Source organism: Girardinichthys multiradiatus, chromosome 11, assembly GCF_021462225.1.
Source record: "Girardinichthys multiradiatus isolate DD_20200921_A chromosome 11, DD_fGirMul_XY1, whole genome shotgun sequence".
NCBI classification, from domain to species: Eukaryota; Metazoa; Chordata; class Actinopteri; order Cyprinodontiformes; family Goodeidae; genus Girardinichthys; species Girardinichthys multiradiatus.
Window position 1 is genome coordinate 39,929,975 of NC_061804.1, and position 17,044 is coordinate 39,947,018.

The 17,044-nt window shown below is 44.8% G+C and overlaps 1 long non-coding RNA gene across 1 annotated transcript in view; it reads left to right on the forward strand.

Annotated features, from left to right (window-relative positions):
- The first annotated feature begins 4,582 nt into the window (after positions 1–4,582).
- The window catches only part of LOC124876603, a 44,807-nt gene continuing 32,345 nt past the window's right edge, over positions 4,583–17,044 (forward strand). Inside the window, exon 1 of the long non-coding RNA XR_007040328.1 lies at positions 4,583–4,691. This is a non-coding gene — a long non-coding RNA (uncharacterized LOC124876603). The remainder of the gene's footprint in view (positions 4,692–17,044) is intronic.

A 17,044-nucleotide genomic window follows, 5' to 3' on the forward strand; every position in this document is an offset into this window, starting at 1 on the left:
CCAAGGTCTGGAATCGGCCCTTCTCCACAATCTTCCTCAGGGTCCGGTCCGGTCACCTCTTCTCGTTGTGCAGTGTTTTCTGCCACACTTTTTCCTTCCCACAGACTTCCCACTGAGGTGCCTTGATACAGCACTCTGGGAACAGCCTATTCGTTCAGAAATGTCTTTCTGTGTCTTACCCTCTTGCTTGAGGGTGTCAATAGTGGCCTTCTGGACAGCAGTCAGGTCAGCAGTCTTACCCATGATTGGGGTTTTGAGTGATGAACCAGGCTGGGCGTTTTAAAGGCCTCAGGAATCTTTTGCAGGTGTTTAGAGTTAACTCGTTGATTCAGATGATTAGGTTCATAGCTCGTTTAGAGACCCTTTTAATGATATGCTAATTTTGTGAGATAGGAATTTTGGGTTTTCATAAGCTGTATTCCAAAATCATCCGTATTAAGACAATAAAAGACCTGAAATATTTCAGTTATTGTGCAATGAATCTAAAATATATGAATGTTAAATTTTCATCATTACATTATGGAAAATAATGAACTTTATCACAATATGCTAATATTTTGAGAAGGACCTGTATATGTGATATATATATATATATGGACGATAAAACTGAAACACCTGTCATTTTAGTGTGGGAGGTTTCATGGCTAAATTGGACCAGCTTGGTAGCCAGTCTTCATTGATTGCACATTGCACCAGTAAGAGCAGAGTGTGAAGGTTCAATTAGCAGGGTAAGAGCACAGTTTTGCTCAAAATATTGAAATGCACACAACATTATGGGTGACATACCAGAGTTCAAAAGAGGACAAATTGTTGGTGCATGTCTTGCTGGCGCATCTGTGACCAAGACAGCAAGTCTTTGTGATGTATCAAGAGCCACGGTATCCAGGGTAATGTCAGCATACCACCAAGAAGGACGAACCACATCCAACAGGATTAACTGTGGACGCAAGAGGAAGCTGTTTGAAAGGGATGTTTGGGTGCTAACCCGGATTGTATCCAAAAAACATAAAACCATGGCTGCCCAAATCATGGCATAATTAAATGTGCACCTCAACTCTCCTGTTTCCACCAGAACTGTCCGTCAGGAGCTCCACAGGGTCAATAAACACAGCCGGGCTGCTATGGCCAAACCTTTGGTCACTCATACCAATGCCAAACGTTGGTTTCAATGGTGCAAGGAGCGCAAATCTTGGGCTGTGGACAATGTGAAACATGTATTGTTCTCTGATGAGTCCACCTTTACTGTTTTCCCCACATCCGGGAGAGTTACGGTGTGGAGAAGCCCCAAAGAAGCGTACCACCCAGACTGTTGCATGTCCAGAGTGAAGCATGGGGGTGGATCAGTGATGGTTTGGGCTGCCATATCATGGCATTCCCTTGGCCCAATACTTGTGCTAGATGGGCACGTCACTGCCAAGGACTACCGAACTATTCTTGAGGACCATGTGCATCCAATGGTTCAAACATTGTATCCTGAAGGTGGTGCCGTGTATCAGGATAACAGTGCACCAATACACACAGCAAGACTGGTGAAAGATTGGTTTGATGAACATGAAAGTGAAGTTGAACATCTCCCATGGCCTGCACAATCACCAGATCTAAATATCATTGAGCCACTTTGGGGTGTTTTGGAGGAGCGAGTCAGGAAACGTTTTCCTCCACCAGTATCATGTAGTGACTTGGTCACTTTCCTGCAAGAAGAATAGCTTAAAATCCCTCTGACCACTGTGCAGGACTTGTACAGGTCCTTCTCAAAATATTAGCATATTGTGATAAAGTTCATTATTTTCCATAATGTCATGATGAAAATTTAACATTCATATATTTTAGATTCATTTCACACTAACTGAAATATTTCAGGTCTTTTATTGTCTTAATACGGATGATTTTGGCATACAGCTCATGAAAACCCAAAATTCCTATCTCACAAAATTAGCATATTTCATCCGACCAATAAAAGAAAAGTGTTTTTAATACAAAAAACGTCAACCTTCAAATAATTATGTACAGTTATGCACTCAATACTTGGTCGGGAATCCTTTTGCAGAAATGACTGCTTCAATGCGGCGTGGCATGGAGGCAATCAGCCTGTGGCACTGCTGAGTTCTTATGGAGGCCCAGGATGCTTCGATAGCGGCCTTTAGCTCATTCAGAGTGTTGGGTCTTGAGTCTCTCAACGTTCTCTTCACAATATCCCACAGATTCTCTATGGGGTTCAGGTCAGGAGAGTTGGCAGGCCAATTGAGCACAGTGATACCATGGTCAGTAAACCATTTACCAGTGGTTTTGGCACTGTGAGCAGGTGCCAGGTCGTGCTGAAAAATGAAATCTTCATCTCCATAAAGCTTTTCAGCAGATGGAAGCATGAAGTGCTCCAAAATCTCCTGATAGCTAGCTGCACTGACCCTGCCCTTGATAAAACACAGTGGACCAACACCAGCAGCTGACACGGCACCCCAGACCATCACTGACTGTGGGTACTTGACACTGGACTTCTGGCATTTTGGCATTTCCTTCTCCCCAGTCTTCCTCCAGACTCTGGCACCTTGATTTCCGAATGACATGCAGAATTTGCTTGCATCCGAAAAAAGTACTTTGGACCACTGAGCAACAGTCCAGTGCTGCTTCTCTGTAGCCCAGGTCAGGCGCTTCTGCCGCTGTTTCTGGTTCAAAAGTGGCTTGACCTGGGGAATGCGGCACCTGTAGCCCATTTCCTGTACACGCCGGTGCACGGTGGCTCTGGATGTTTCTACTCCAGACTCAGTCCACTGCTTCCGCAGGTCCCCCAAGGTCTGGAATCGGCCCTTCTCCACAATCTTCCTCAGGGTCCGGTCACCTCTTCTCGTTGTGCAGCGTTTTCTGCCACACTTTTTCCTTTCCACAGACTTCCCACTGAGGTGCCTTGATACAGCACTCTGGGAACAGCCTATTCGTTCAGAAATTTCTTTCTGTGTGTTACCCTCTTGCTTGAGGGTGTCAATAGTGGCCTTCTGGACACCAGTCAGGTTGGCAGTCTTACCCATGATTGGGGTTTTGAGTGATGAACCAGGATGGGAGTTTTAAAGGCCTCAGGAATCTTTTGCAGGTGTTTAGAGTTAACTCGTTGATTCAGATGATTAGGTTCATAGCTCGTTTAGAGACCCTTTTAATGATATGCTAATTTTGTGAGATAGGAATTTCGGGTTTTCATGAGCTGTATGCCAAAATCATCCGTATTAAGACAATAAAAGACCTGAAATATTTCAGTTAGTGTGCAATGAATCTAAAATATATGAATGTTAAATTTTCATCATGACATTATGGAAAATAATGAACTTTATCACAATATGCTAATATTTTGAGAAGGACCTGTATATGTCATTCCCAAGACGAATTGACGCTGTATTGGCCACAAAAGGAGGTCCTACACCATACTAATAAATTATTGTGGTCTAAAACCAGGTGTTTCAGTTTCATTGTCCAACCCCTGTATATATATGATATATATATATATATATATATATGTGTGTGTGTGTGATATATATATATATAAACTTTAATGACTCAGCAGTTTCTGAGGTTCTGGACTGCTTTAAAATACAATGAAAAACAGAAAACAGCACAATAAGTCAATTTTTCAAACCATCGCCCTCTGGAAGCACTTTCTGAAATTGTGCCATTTTCAGAGAAAATGTGCTCCTTTGTCATATAAATGAACATAACTTTTCTGTTTTCACCAGGAAAAATTGTTACGTAAATAGGGCATCAGATTCACACATGAAAACAGACTCAAACTGTTCCAAATCAGCTGAGCACAACAGAGAAACAGAAGTAGTAGCCAACAAGACATAGAGCTTAATGGCTGAAACTTGTCGAATGCCGAAATTTCATCAGACATACTTGATAAAAGTACAGGACCGACAGTTTCACATGGATTAATAATATTAAAAACATTAAAAGTACCTGTGGCCTGTGGCTATTTGTGGACACTAGGTTTGACATAAGCTCAGTCTTTGCAGTCTTTACAACAACTTAGTAAAAAGACACTCCTTTAGTATCTGTAAAGAAATATACAGCCTATCTTTATTCCATCTCCTCTCAGCACGTCTGCGTTCACGTCTGATGGTGTGCGTATGTTCATTCAACCATGGCTCTGAAAACGGCTTAGAGCACACAGTCCTGAATGGGGCAACTGAGTCCGAGATACTGAATCCTAACCTAATCCTGAAGCCACTTGAAACGAATTTCACAATCAACCTTTTTAAAAACTGATCTGAGGTCTAAAATATTAAGATGGCTCATTTACAATGGTGGAAGAAGAAGAGCAGGACAGAACCGGTCATTAGAAACATCTAATGAGGAAACATTTTTAAATTGTTGTATTTGCTGTCAGTGTTTCCCGTTTCCAGCCTTGGTATTTTGATGATGCCGGGTCCAAATTATGACAGGGAGGAAGTCTTTGCTTATCTCTCAACTTCCACTTTCACCACCTCAGAATAGTAAAACAAGATGCAGCAGATGATTGGACAGAAGGCTGGCCCTCACACAGACGCTCATTGGATTGCAGCAAATGTGCTGAGGGCTGCAGGGGGCTCTACAGACTATAAAAGCATCCAGTACTCACAGATGGAAGCACAGAAGTTATAGCAGCTGTACAGTCTGTTGGCCAGTGAGCATCAAACACAGCTGGAATCTGCACAGCCATGAGCGAGGTAAGAGCCTTTCATTGAGCTGCAAAGTTTCTGCTTGTCTTCATACAGACTTTGAAAATCTTTTCTGAGTTATAACTATGAGCGTTTGGTTTGACTTTTGTGTAGCCAGCTAAGGCATTTCAGAGGTTGGCAAGGCTGTTAGATTAGTTGAAAAACAGACATATTGAGCTGACAGATTTTAGGTTTTTTCATTTTGTTGTTCAAAATGTATTCCTAAGCAGCTTTTCCTTTGACATTATAATAAAATTGATGCTGATATAAAATGGAATTGAAAATCCAGTTAGATTACCACACTGCATACTTAGAGTACTTCTGGATTAATGGTCAAAATTAAACTTGTTCACATTATAACACTGTGGTTGTTTCACAGACTAAAGATTGTAAATGGCTTGAGGATAAGTATCAAATCTAATGTCAAAGAGCTCTTTATTAGAACACTGTGACTGTAATACCGAGTAGGATGTATGCCTTTAGTAATGAACATGTTTCAGCACAGCTAACTGACATTTTAAAATCTGATGAAGCGGAGGCAACTCTAACCTCTGCACTTATGCATCATTTAATGGGATCCAAAAATCAAGCTTTGCTCATGGAATTCAGGAGGAAGAGGGGGGGCTGCTCTGTGATAAACAAGAGGAGACTCCATACACATATATTTCAGTTACTGAATTATTCAGAGTAACTGCAATGCCAGGAAAAAACAAACAAAAAAACATTCTGTCAGTGTGCATTTGTGAGCACATGACTTTATCACGAATCCCTAACCCTCAGGATCAGCACTGACTGAAAGCATGAAGATACATATTTTATCTTCCTCCTCCAACATACCAGCTCCTCTTTGCAACAGATTGTAGTCCAGTGCGAAGCTTTCATACAATGTGACACGACATCCAATACTAGTTTCTACTTCTCCTCCTTTTCCTGTAATTCTTACATAGTGACACTAAAAGAGAGTCAGGAAGTTTTGAATGGTTCAATGCCTCTTAAGGCCAAATCTTAAAATGCAGTATCCTGCTCAGAACCGATATATATCAAGGGAAAATCAAGCTGCTGTAACGTGTCCTTAGCTAAGAATACAACTGGGTTTAAAGATCACCATGATAATTGGGACTTTCACAAATGGTGGAAACATGATCAGCCAAGGTTAGTTTACTCAAAAATAGAGATACACAAAAAAAATCCACTGATGACCAGAATCGAACAATTTTCTGACTGATCACCCCTGAATGATGAGAAATCTTTATTTGTATTAGTTAACTCACAATACCGAAGTGATACCAAGTTGCTGACAACAACTCACTTCAGTGAAGATGCTGTTACTGAACGAAGAAGACTCGAAGTCAGCTATTTCACTCTTAATGAGGTGTTGAAACATAAAGGAAGCACAAATGTAAAATAAAACACCATGTCCAGACTTGTGCAGTTTATTCAGGCTGTGAGAGAGAGCGAGATGTTAAGCAGGTAACAGGATGGCTGAACACAGTACATCGAAGCTGCTGTTTTATTGCTTTTTTCTAACTGTCATAGAGTTTGCTGGATTTACAAATGTTGGCAGCCTATTCTCTAGAAAATACACAAATACTGATGTTTTGTTAATGCTGGTCACACTAATTGCTAGGGGTGTAACAGTACACAAAAATCTAATTTTAGTTTTAAAGTCATGGTTCGGTTTTTGTTTTGGTCGTCAATAAACAAATAATCTTTTTCAATTTCTGAAATTAATTTTCGTTTATAGTGTTTTAAACTTTGGATTGGGTTTTTACAATGAATTAAGTCAAGGGTGTAACTTTGGGTATTTCATTGGGGGGTTAAGTTCTCTGCCTAGTTATTTATTAATTAAATCATTTAATTTTGTAAAAAGAATCAGGCTAATTTTGATTTAATTCTAATGCTTTTACTGTAATTTACTTTTTTCTAACACAGAACCAAATATTTAACATTTTTAGAGCCCCTTCATATTCATGAATGCTGCATTGTGGTGTTTCAGGGGTCTGGAATGAATTAATTGTATTTCAATTCATTTCAATGAGGAAAATAGATTCCACATATGAATAATTCCAGTTAAGAGCTCCATCGTGGAACAAATTAACTTATAAAGTAGAGGCACCACCAGGGGCATTTTAAGGGTCTGAACGATTATGGTCTTTAGCCCAGACACTAAACTGTTTAATTTTCATCAGACAGCGGCCCAGTTTACAAGTCACTTAAAGTTAAAGTAACACAAGACATGTTGTAGCAGCTCTCAGCCTTGGCTGGGTTTCTGTAGTTTCTGTAGAGAAAAATATGTTTAAAATACAACATGTAGCCTCATCCTGGACCTTTCTTGGACTCTCACCTTTTGTCCTGTTATCAGTACTAATATTACAGTTAATAATAAATGTATACATAAAGTGGTATGTATGTAGTACATTGAGTAAAACTGTATCCTTGTTGAATGAGTTTAGTTTATATATTACATATTACATGTATTATTCAGACAAATAAAACCGTTAACTAATTAATGGTCCACCTGTGATTAACTATGATTTATTAATACTGCATCTTTAAACAACCCAGAGCTGGATGTTTAGGATCAGAAGAAATGAAAGAGAAGAAGGAGGCTTACTTTTGCTCTTTCTACTGTGTCTTACTGGCACCAGGAGATGTTTTTCAGGTTTATTGAGCAACACCTGTTTCTGTCTACATGTAGAACTAGACTACAGGACCGGCGGCAGCAATGAGATGCAATGTGGTGATCTGAAGGATCTTTTAATTTGTTTAGTAACATTAAGATTATATGCTTTGATTTTGATTAAGATAAAGTATCAGATATTTTTCACATCATGATGCAGATCCAGCTAGAAGCTTACAGAGAGGGTTCTACTGTTTCCTATTATGGCCAGGTCAGGTGAAAGTCTCTCATCATGACCCCGATGATGCTCATTAGTAAGCCTCCACCTCATTATTTGCTGGGTGAATAAGTGATTAGCGCTAGCTTACAATTAGCTCATTCTGAGCCAGCTCTCAGGTTTAAGGCTAACTCCAGTCTGGGTTAAGACGCCCTGCTTCCACCTGTTCCTGGGCGCACACACCTACCAGGCTCCCACTCTCTGGTTGGCTCCACAGCTGCTCTAAAATGAGCTATCTCCCCTATTGTAGCCCTGTTTGATGTGCTTAGTGTAACTTTTTGGGTAGTTAATGAGGCAGTCCAACGCTCCTGGACTGAACAGCCATTCTGGACCTCAAATTGCCAGTCCACCTGAGCCTGTGCACATAGTTGCGCAGTCACGGTGTGCACAAATAACCACTTTTTGTTCTCTTTTTCTTTAGACTCGCTGTCAGGTTAGAGTGGTCAGTGATTATATGGAACACAATAGAAACAAATCTAAGTATTTTTAAATAAAAATGTGAAGTCAGTCATTTTGGGGATTTTGAACAGACATGAACTCCTAAATGTTTTCTTTCGTGAGATTCCGGGCTGTTCTGAAAACATCTAGAGCTTCAGCCCCAGAGGACCAGGAGACATGTCTAACAAAGCACCTGGGTACCACTGTATTCAGGAGCTAGTCCACATGCACCACCATTCAGTGTGTCTGCGTGTACAGGTGTTTGCATGCGGCATAGAAAGCAAATCATCAGCTGATTTTTACTCTTTTTACAGGGAGTTGTTGTCGACCAACAGTGAAAAATAGTTGTCTGTCCGCTTTTTTTTTTTTTAAACCGTGTTCTGTCTGGCACAGTAGCACTCAGAATTGTTGTCTGAGCGCCAAGAAAAAGCCCAACAGATTTACTTTCACAAGTGGAGCATCACAGCTAACGCTTCAAAGCTCTGCTTGATACTCATAAAAATAAACTTTATTAGAAACTGCTTTGGGATTATTTCAATTGTTACGGACACGGAGGCAGAAAGGAAAAGGAAAAAAAAGAAGCATGAAAGAGAGAAAGGGGGGCAAAAAGGAAAAGGGGAGAGAAGGAGAATAGAATGGAGGAAAGAAAGAAGGATGGAGAGAACACAAGATAACACCCTGCTTGCTTCTACACCTGCAGAAACGTTCATATTACCAGCTTTTTTACCGAAAATTGCACAATACTTATGAATGCTATCAGAATCAGAATCAGAAAAGCTTTATTGCCAAGTACGTTTTTGGACATACAAGGAATTTGTTTTGGCGTAGTCAGTGCAATACAATACAAATTAAACAGTATAAACATATCTACAATATAATATAAATATATGTGCACAGTTTTAAGTGAGTGAGAGTAAATATAGAGCAGTACTGGGTGCGAGAGCAGTACAACAGTGCAGATGATCAGTGTGATCAGTGTGCAAGTATGGCAGTGCAAGTAAAGCAGGAGTCCAAGCTGAGCGTTAATGTAACGCATAGAGTTGCGAGTTACAAGTGTCCTGTCAGCAAAAAAGGGGGATGTGGGGGAAAGGGAGAGTGTCAGGGTGGTTTCCGGGCTTTGTTAACCAGGCTGGTGGCAGATGGGAAAAAACTGTTCTTGTGGCGTGAGGTTTTGGTCCGGGTGGACCGCAGCCTCCTGCCAGAGGGGAGAGTCTCAAAGAGTCTGTGACCGGGGTGGGAGGGATCAGCCAGAATCTTCCCTGCCCGCTTCAGGGTCCTGGAGGTGTACAGTTCCTGGAGTGACAGTAGACTGCAGCCAATCACCTTCTCAGCACACCGAATGACACGCTGCAGCCTGCCCTTATCCTTGGCTGTAGCAGCGGCGTACCAGATGGTGATGGAGGAGGTGAGGATGGACTCAATGATGGCTGTGTAGAAGTGCACCATCATAGTCTTTGGCAGGTTGAATTTCTTCAGCTGCTGCAGGAAGAACATCTTCTGCTGGGCTTTCTTGATGAGGGAGCTGATGTTTGGCTCCCACTTGAGATCCTGGGAGATGATGGTTCCCAGGAAGCAGAAAGATTCCACAGTGTCAATTGTGGAGTCACAGAGGGTGATGGGGGCAGGTGGGGCTGGGTTCTGCCTGAAGTCCATAACCATCTCCACTGTCTTTAGAGCGTTGAGCTCAAGGTTGTTCTGGCTGCACCAGTCCAACAGATGGTCCACCTCCCATCTGTACGCGGACTCGTCACCATCAGAGATGAGTCCGATCAGGGTGGTGTCGTCCGCAAACTTCAGAAGCTTGACAGACTGGTGACTGGAGGTGCAGCTGCTGGTGTACAGGGAGAAGAGCACAGGAGAGAGAACACAGCCTTGGGGGGAACCAGTGCTGATGGTCACGGAGTCAGAGACGTGCTTCCCCAGCCTCACGCGCTGCTTCCTGTCAGACAGGAAGTCAGTGATCCACCTGCAGGTGGAGTCGGGCACACTCAGCTGGGAAAGCTTCTCCTGGAGCAGAGCTGGAACGATGGTGTTGAAGGCAGAGCTGAAATCCACAAACAGGATCCTGGCGTAGGTTCCTGTGGAGTCCAGGTGCCGGAGGATGAAGTGAAGGGCTAAGTTGACTGCATCATCTACAGACCTGTTGGCTCTGTAGGCAAATTGCAGGGGGTCCAGGAGGGGGTCGGTGATGTCTTTTAGGTGTGAGAGCACAAGGCGCTCAAAGGACTTAATCACCACAGAGGTCAGGGCGACGGATTTGAAGTCATTAAGCCCTGTGGTCCTTGGTGTCTTGGGAACAGGGATGATGGTGGAGGACTTGAAGCAGGCTGGCACATGACATGTCTCCAGTGAGGTGTTAAAAACGTCTGTGAAGACTCGAGACAGCTGATCAGCGCAGTGCTTCAGGCTGGCTGGTGAGACAGAATCAGGTCCAGCAGCTTTCCGGGGGTTCTGTCTCCTGAAGAGTTTGTTGACGTCCCTCTCCTGGATGGAAAGAGCCGTCCACGGCATGGGTAGGGGGCTGGTGGGGGGGAACTTCAGGGTGGGGGTTGGAGGTGCCAAGGCCCCTCTTGAGGTTGGGGAGGTGGATTGTGGCTGCAGCTGTTGGGGGGTGTCGTGGGGGGTGGTTGCAGGACTGTCCCTTTGTCTTTCCATGCGGCAGTGGAACTCGTTCAGGTCGTTGGTGAGGCGTCGGTCGTTGATGGAGTGGGGGGCTTTCGGCTTGTTGTTGGTGATCTGCCTGAGCCCTTTCCACACAGTTGCAGAGTCGTTGACTGAGAACTGGTTTTGGAGCTTCTCAGAGTACAGTCGTTTGGCCTCTTTCACTGCCTTGCCAAACTTGTACTTCACCTATATGTCTCTGTCCCCACTCCTGAAGGCCTCTTCCTTATCCAGTCTTAACCTTCTGAGTTTGGCAGTGAACCAGGGTTTGTCGTTGTTGTAACTCACCCTGGTGCATGATGGTACACAGCTGTCCTCACAGAAGCTGATGTAGGAAGTCACAGCCTCTGTGTACTCGTCCAGACTGTTGGTAGTAGTCCTGAACACATCCCAGTCTGTACAGCCTAAACACGCCTGGAGATTCTCCACAGCCTCACTGCTCCACTTCCTTGTCGTCCTCACAACAGGTTTGCAGAGCTTTAGTTTCTGCCTGTATGCAGGAATCAGGTGGACCATGATGTGGTCGGATTGGCCTAGTGCAGCACGTGGGACGGCATGATAAGCGTCTCTGCTGGTGGTGTAACAGTGATCCAGAATGTTGTCCTCTCTGGTCGGACATTTTATAAACTGTCTATATTTGGGGAGTTCGTGGGTGAGATTACCTTTGTTAAAGTTGCCAACGACAATAACTAAGGAGTCCGGGTTGGTCCGCTCCACACTCAGTATCTGGTCGGCGAGCATGCGCTGTGCGACCTGCACATTAGCTTGCGGCGGGATGTAAACACCAACCAGGATGAATGAAGCGAACTCACGGGGGGAATAGAAAGGCTTATTGTTTATGAAGAAGGATTCCAGGTCTGGAGAACAGTGCTGCTGAATCACTGTCACGTCGTTGCACCAACCACTGTTGAGGTAGAAACAGATTCCTCCACCTTTCACTTTGCCGGAGAGTTCCGTGTCTCTGTCCGCTCTGTAGAGCTGGAATCCTGCCAGCTGCAGCGCAGAGTCCGGTATTAATCCACACAGCCACGTCTCCGTGAAGCACAAAACTGCTGATGAATAAAAGTCCCTGTTTTTCCCCAACAGCAGTTGTAGTTCCTCAATTTTGTTGGGAAGTGAGCGCACGTTAGAGAGAAATATTCCAGGTACCAGTGTTCGTAGTCCACGCTGGCGAAGAAGTACCAACACCCCAGCCCGTTTCCCTCTCTTCCGGCGTTTCACCGCGTGAGCAAAGGTGAGCGCACCTTTGACCAGAATGTCCAAAGATTCCAGAGCAGTAGGCAGTAAAGTGGGAAATAACTCCTCTGGTGTAGTAGCCATGATGTTCATGAGTTCTTCTCTGGTGAGAGAGCTCTGGGTACCATCACAGAAGACCGTTCTAAAGCAAAAAACAAAACAAAGCGCACCAACACGCCAAGGCGACCATCTGCGGCGCCATCTTGTCTTGAATTTAGTATTTAGTGGTAAATGTGGCTCAATATAAAACATTTGTGTATCTGTTAACACCTGAACCTGAACACCTGTGGGTCTGAGTGTGAGCATGCTTGTGTATACAAGGTTTCTCCATTAAAAATATGCAATAGTGAGTGTGAGGAGCCACAGACCTGCCCCCCTGGACCCTCGACAGATTCGGAGGGGATCCGAGCCACACACATCCAAAGGCCCCCCAGAGCACAGGAACCCCAGAAGAACCACCGCCGGGACTACCGTAACTCCCCCAGAGAGGAGCAGGGGAGAATCCCAGGGGAATCACCCAGCACCCACAGTGCAGAAGCCCCAGGGAGCTGCAGCGACGAGCCCACAGGCCCCGCCCGCAGCCGTCTACTTCCGAGCAGATCCAGCCATGGACCCAGAGACCCGAGACCCCGGGACATATTACTGCCCAAGCAGAAGTCCGACCGAGCCCAGGGGTCCAGACCCTGGCAAGCAGCCACCGGGAGTGAGCCACCACACACCAAAGCCTCCAGCACCGGATACCGAGAACCACAAGGCAGAGACACCAACCACCGGCAGGTATTGTGGTGGGAAGGGAACAGACCCCACATTTGATGGGGGGCCTAAACTGATTCAGGAAAGGGAGCAGCCCAAGACCAAACCTGACACAAAAAACAGGCACACACAGTCACAATCACACATTCCGACCCTCATGCATGCACATAAAACACTCACACCCACGCACCCAACGTAAAGACAAACAACAAGGGACATTGTGCACTCACTCACACTCCCCATACATACTCTATACTCCCAGGACCCAAGAGGTGGTCCCCTTGCCTCCGGGGGTGGAGACAGGCAGACCGCCCCAGCACCGGAACCTGGTCCGGGTTAGCCCTGGCTCGTGCCTGAACCTGAACGATCCCGGCCTGGACCCTGACCCCCCGCCCTGACACTAGTCCCCAACCACCTCCATCTTCATCCGGAGAGGGGGCCATGTGCAAAAGAGGGGTCTACATGGTCCATACCAGCCCGCCAACCAGAGCCGCCATAGAATAAAATAGTCCCAAGCCCCAATGAATTCTTATCCCAACCCCATGAGCCCCCCACCACCAATGAACACCGACAAGAATCTCCCCAATGGGCCACCCCGAACCAGGACACAGATATCGAACACATGCCCCTGAACCCAAATGTCATGAACACAGCCCAGATCCCGACCAGAAGGCCCGCTCCCTCTCCTGGCCTCCAACCCCAGATGGCACACAGCAAACGGGGTTGTGAAAAGACCCCAAGCCTACCTCTGCCCGCTCAAATGTAGTGTGGATGCAAGTTGTTGTGGTGTGCATTTAAAAAGAAAAAAGGGTGGGGAAGGGGATCTGCCATGCCCCCCCCCCAGAGCCCTAAATGTCTACATGCAACTTAACCCTTGGAGGTGATCGTAACCACAATATGCCACACAAAGGAGGGCACATGACCAACATGCCCAACCACCCCCGAACCATGGGGCAGAGCCAACAGAGCGCCCAGTCCCCGATGCCTGGCACCAGACCACATCCAAAAGCCCGCAAGCGGGGCAACAAAACATGTCCCACACCAACACTGAGGGCGCCAACAAGAAACACCCAACCCAAAATAGTAGGTCCACCCATATGCGAGCTCCGGGCCAGCAAAGGCACATGCACGCCCCACAGACAAACGAACCACGACTCACCCGGGACAGTCAAGCAGACCCCGCGATGCACCACCCCGCCCACCACCGTGCCCAAGGGAAAGAAACCAGCCCAGCAAGCAGAACGACAGCACAGAAAGGCCACAGACTGCACAGCAAAGAGGCCCCACTCCCCCCGTGATGTAGAACCACCAACATCCATGCCAGCCAAGCAGAAACGACAGAGCCAAGCTGTGGTTCCCCCTGAGCTAATGCCACAGCAGCAACACCACACATCCTTCCATACATCGGTAAGGGCACGATGAAGACCACCAACCCCAAGCACACACCACCTACCAAGAACCACCCAGCAGACTAGCAGACCCCACCTCAGCATGAGGCCGGGAAGCCCGATGCAACTGCCGAGCCCAGCGACGCCTGCCCTGTTGTACCCACACACGGAGGCCAGAGCCGCCATGCACAGGACCACCACCCCAACACCACAGCACGCCAAACAGCGGAGGACAGAACGGAGCAATGAGCACCCAACGCAGAAGCTGTGCACAAAGCCAACACCATGCAAATGCACCCCCACCAGCACTCCAAAAACAATGCCCCCTGCAAAAGTGCACCCCCGTGAGAAGAAGACCCACAAACCAAAGCCCCTAAGCCCATCCCAGATCCGACAAGGAGCAGCCCAGCACCAGGCCAGTAAGCTATGTCTGCCAGCACAGGCTCCCCAAAAGCATCGCATGCAGCCACCAGATGCTGCCCCTGAGAGCCACCAAAGCCCCATCCTGGTTGGGGCTACAGCCCCCAGCACCAGACCCCCCAGCAACCCTAGCCCAGGGACACCCCAAATGCCCTGTCTGTCCACTTTTTTGAGAGTGCAACCACTCATCAGCAACTGAATCAAAAGTACAGCAAGCTGTGAATGCTTGGTGGAGAAAGCGGGTTAGGGGATACCACGTTTTTGGGAGGATGAGGGGGGTTACATTGACTGGATCCGATTTTTAGGGGGGGTTATCTTAATTGATACACTTAGTGTAATGTTTTGGGTAATTAAGGAGGCATTGATCAAACATGCCAGTGCCTGGATAGATAGATTATACAACAATATAGCCACTTGAAAATGGTCAATGTTAATGTCTAGAAATCTTTGAATGAGACTGTGCTCATATTTGAGAATAAAAAAATTTTTAAATAATATTGGAGTTGTTTTGATATTTAGACAGCCTAGAGTCCCAGCTGTACCTGAACGCTGCACAAGCAGCTGTAGGGAAAATGTCATTGAGGGCATTCCTCCAACTTGCATTTTATACCATGTACAGAGTTTGGGCTGATTGGATGCTACAGGTAGCCATTTGGACATCAACTGAATGTTCGCCAGTATCTGTCATGTTTACATTTAGCTTGATGTTGTTTCATGTGAGTGATTCAGTTAAGTGCATAGTGAGATATGTACCTTATTGCTGTTGAAAATTGTTAACATTAAGTTCTGGTTTGGTACACCTTTTGCTACCACTGTAGCTGCATGAGAAACATTAATGTTACCAAATAGCATAATTTAGTAATAGCTGAGAGTCCTCTCTATTTTGTTTTCACTGTTGCCAACTTAGCAAGTTTGTCGCTATATTTAGTTCTCAGACCTCTCTACTAGCTTTTTTTTTTTGAAGCTACTAGCGACAAATCTACAGTATTTTTCTGTGTTATTGGAGGCTTTCGCGACTACACGTGAAAGCACCAATTGTTCTGCAGTACCTATTCTCAGCGAGCAGCGAGTGCTGCCATGAGCCCCTTCCACTCATCTTGCAGCTAACGCTGCCTGCAGTCAGAGCAGAGACAAAACCCACTTCACTCTATGTCCATAGTGCAAATAATTCAGGCATGCATAAAACCGCCTCTGATCCCGCCCTGGTTTACAAAACAGGATGTAACTATAATCAGGGCAGGACTGGGACCAAAAAATGGCCCTGGCATTTTTGGTCAGGGCGGCCCACCATGATTTGTAATATGATGTGTAGAGACACATGACATACCAGAGGATATGTGCACACATTGTCTTGTGTTAAAAATTAAAGCACAGGAGCCTACATGAAAGAGAGTAACCATGTTAAAAATGTCCTACAGTGAGGCAAAATATCCATGTTGAATAACATGGTGGCACATTAATGTAGGAAAGAAACAAAAAGAGAATTTGTGAGAGAGAAAAAATGAAGAGCAGATCACCAGTCCTGAAAATGGCACCCTGTATGTCAGGAAATAGACTTTAAAATGTTCCTGCTAGTGTATAAATAATGAATGGCAGATTTGCTGTCAGTGTATCAACCATGCAAACTACTCAGGTCTTCAGGTTCTGGTCTTCTCTGCATCCTCAGGACCAGCACCAATATGAAGAAGATTGTACAAGTGGATTGAATGTATTTGACTTGATATCCGTCTGTTTTCTTTTCTAATATATTGACTTTGTAAAGTGCCTTGAGACAATATGTTGTGATTTGGCGCTATATAAATAAACTGAATTGAAATTCCCAGAAGTGCTGAAGTGCTGAAACTGTGAGTTCTTTAAATCAAGGTTAAAAACCCATTTGTTTAAAGTTGCCTTTGACTGTTCTATTTAAACTGTTCACTGAAAACATCACCAGTTTTAGTCTGTAGTCCAACTTTTTCCCCCCACCTTTAATATTCAACTGCAATGTATTTGTTTTTCATATCTTTTTGTTTCATGTATTCATTCATGTATAGCACTTTGAAGAGTATAGTTTAACTAAGCTTTAGGTGAACAGAGAGAAAATAGCTTATTTTGTACTTACACGCTGACAAAAGGTTGCATGGTACTGTGCAAAAACGATAGTGCAAAATGCAATTTCTCGCAATTTTTAACTACCCTTAAGGTTTTGATCAGGAGTGTATATATTACCAATTGCCTGAATTTATTTTGAAATTCTGTTATCCATTTGTATTATTTTTTATTTCAGTCTTTATAATACCAGAATTTGCAAATAACTTAATATTTTTGGCTGTCTGATTATATAATTTTAAATATTAAATCAGATGTTTGATGATAAAACAGTTACTCGGTAATTGAGTAGCGTCTTTACCAAATACTTTTAGTTTGAAGTGATGCTACTTTTCCATGAATACAAATTTTGGGTATTCTATCCACCTCTGCATCATAATGACAAAAACAATAATTTTAGGGCAAGCTGAAATGGCACTGTTGGACTACTCAGTATTATTCGAAAACCACAGCAAATGTAAAAGTCTCTCTCTTACTTCCC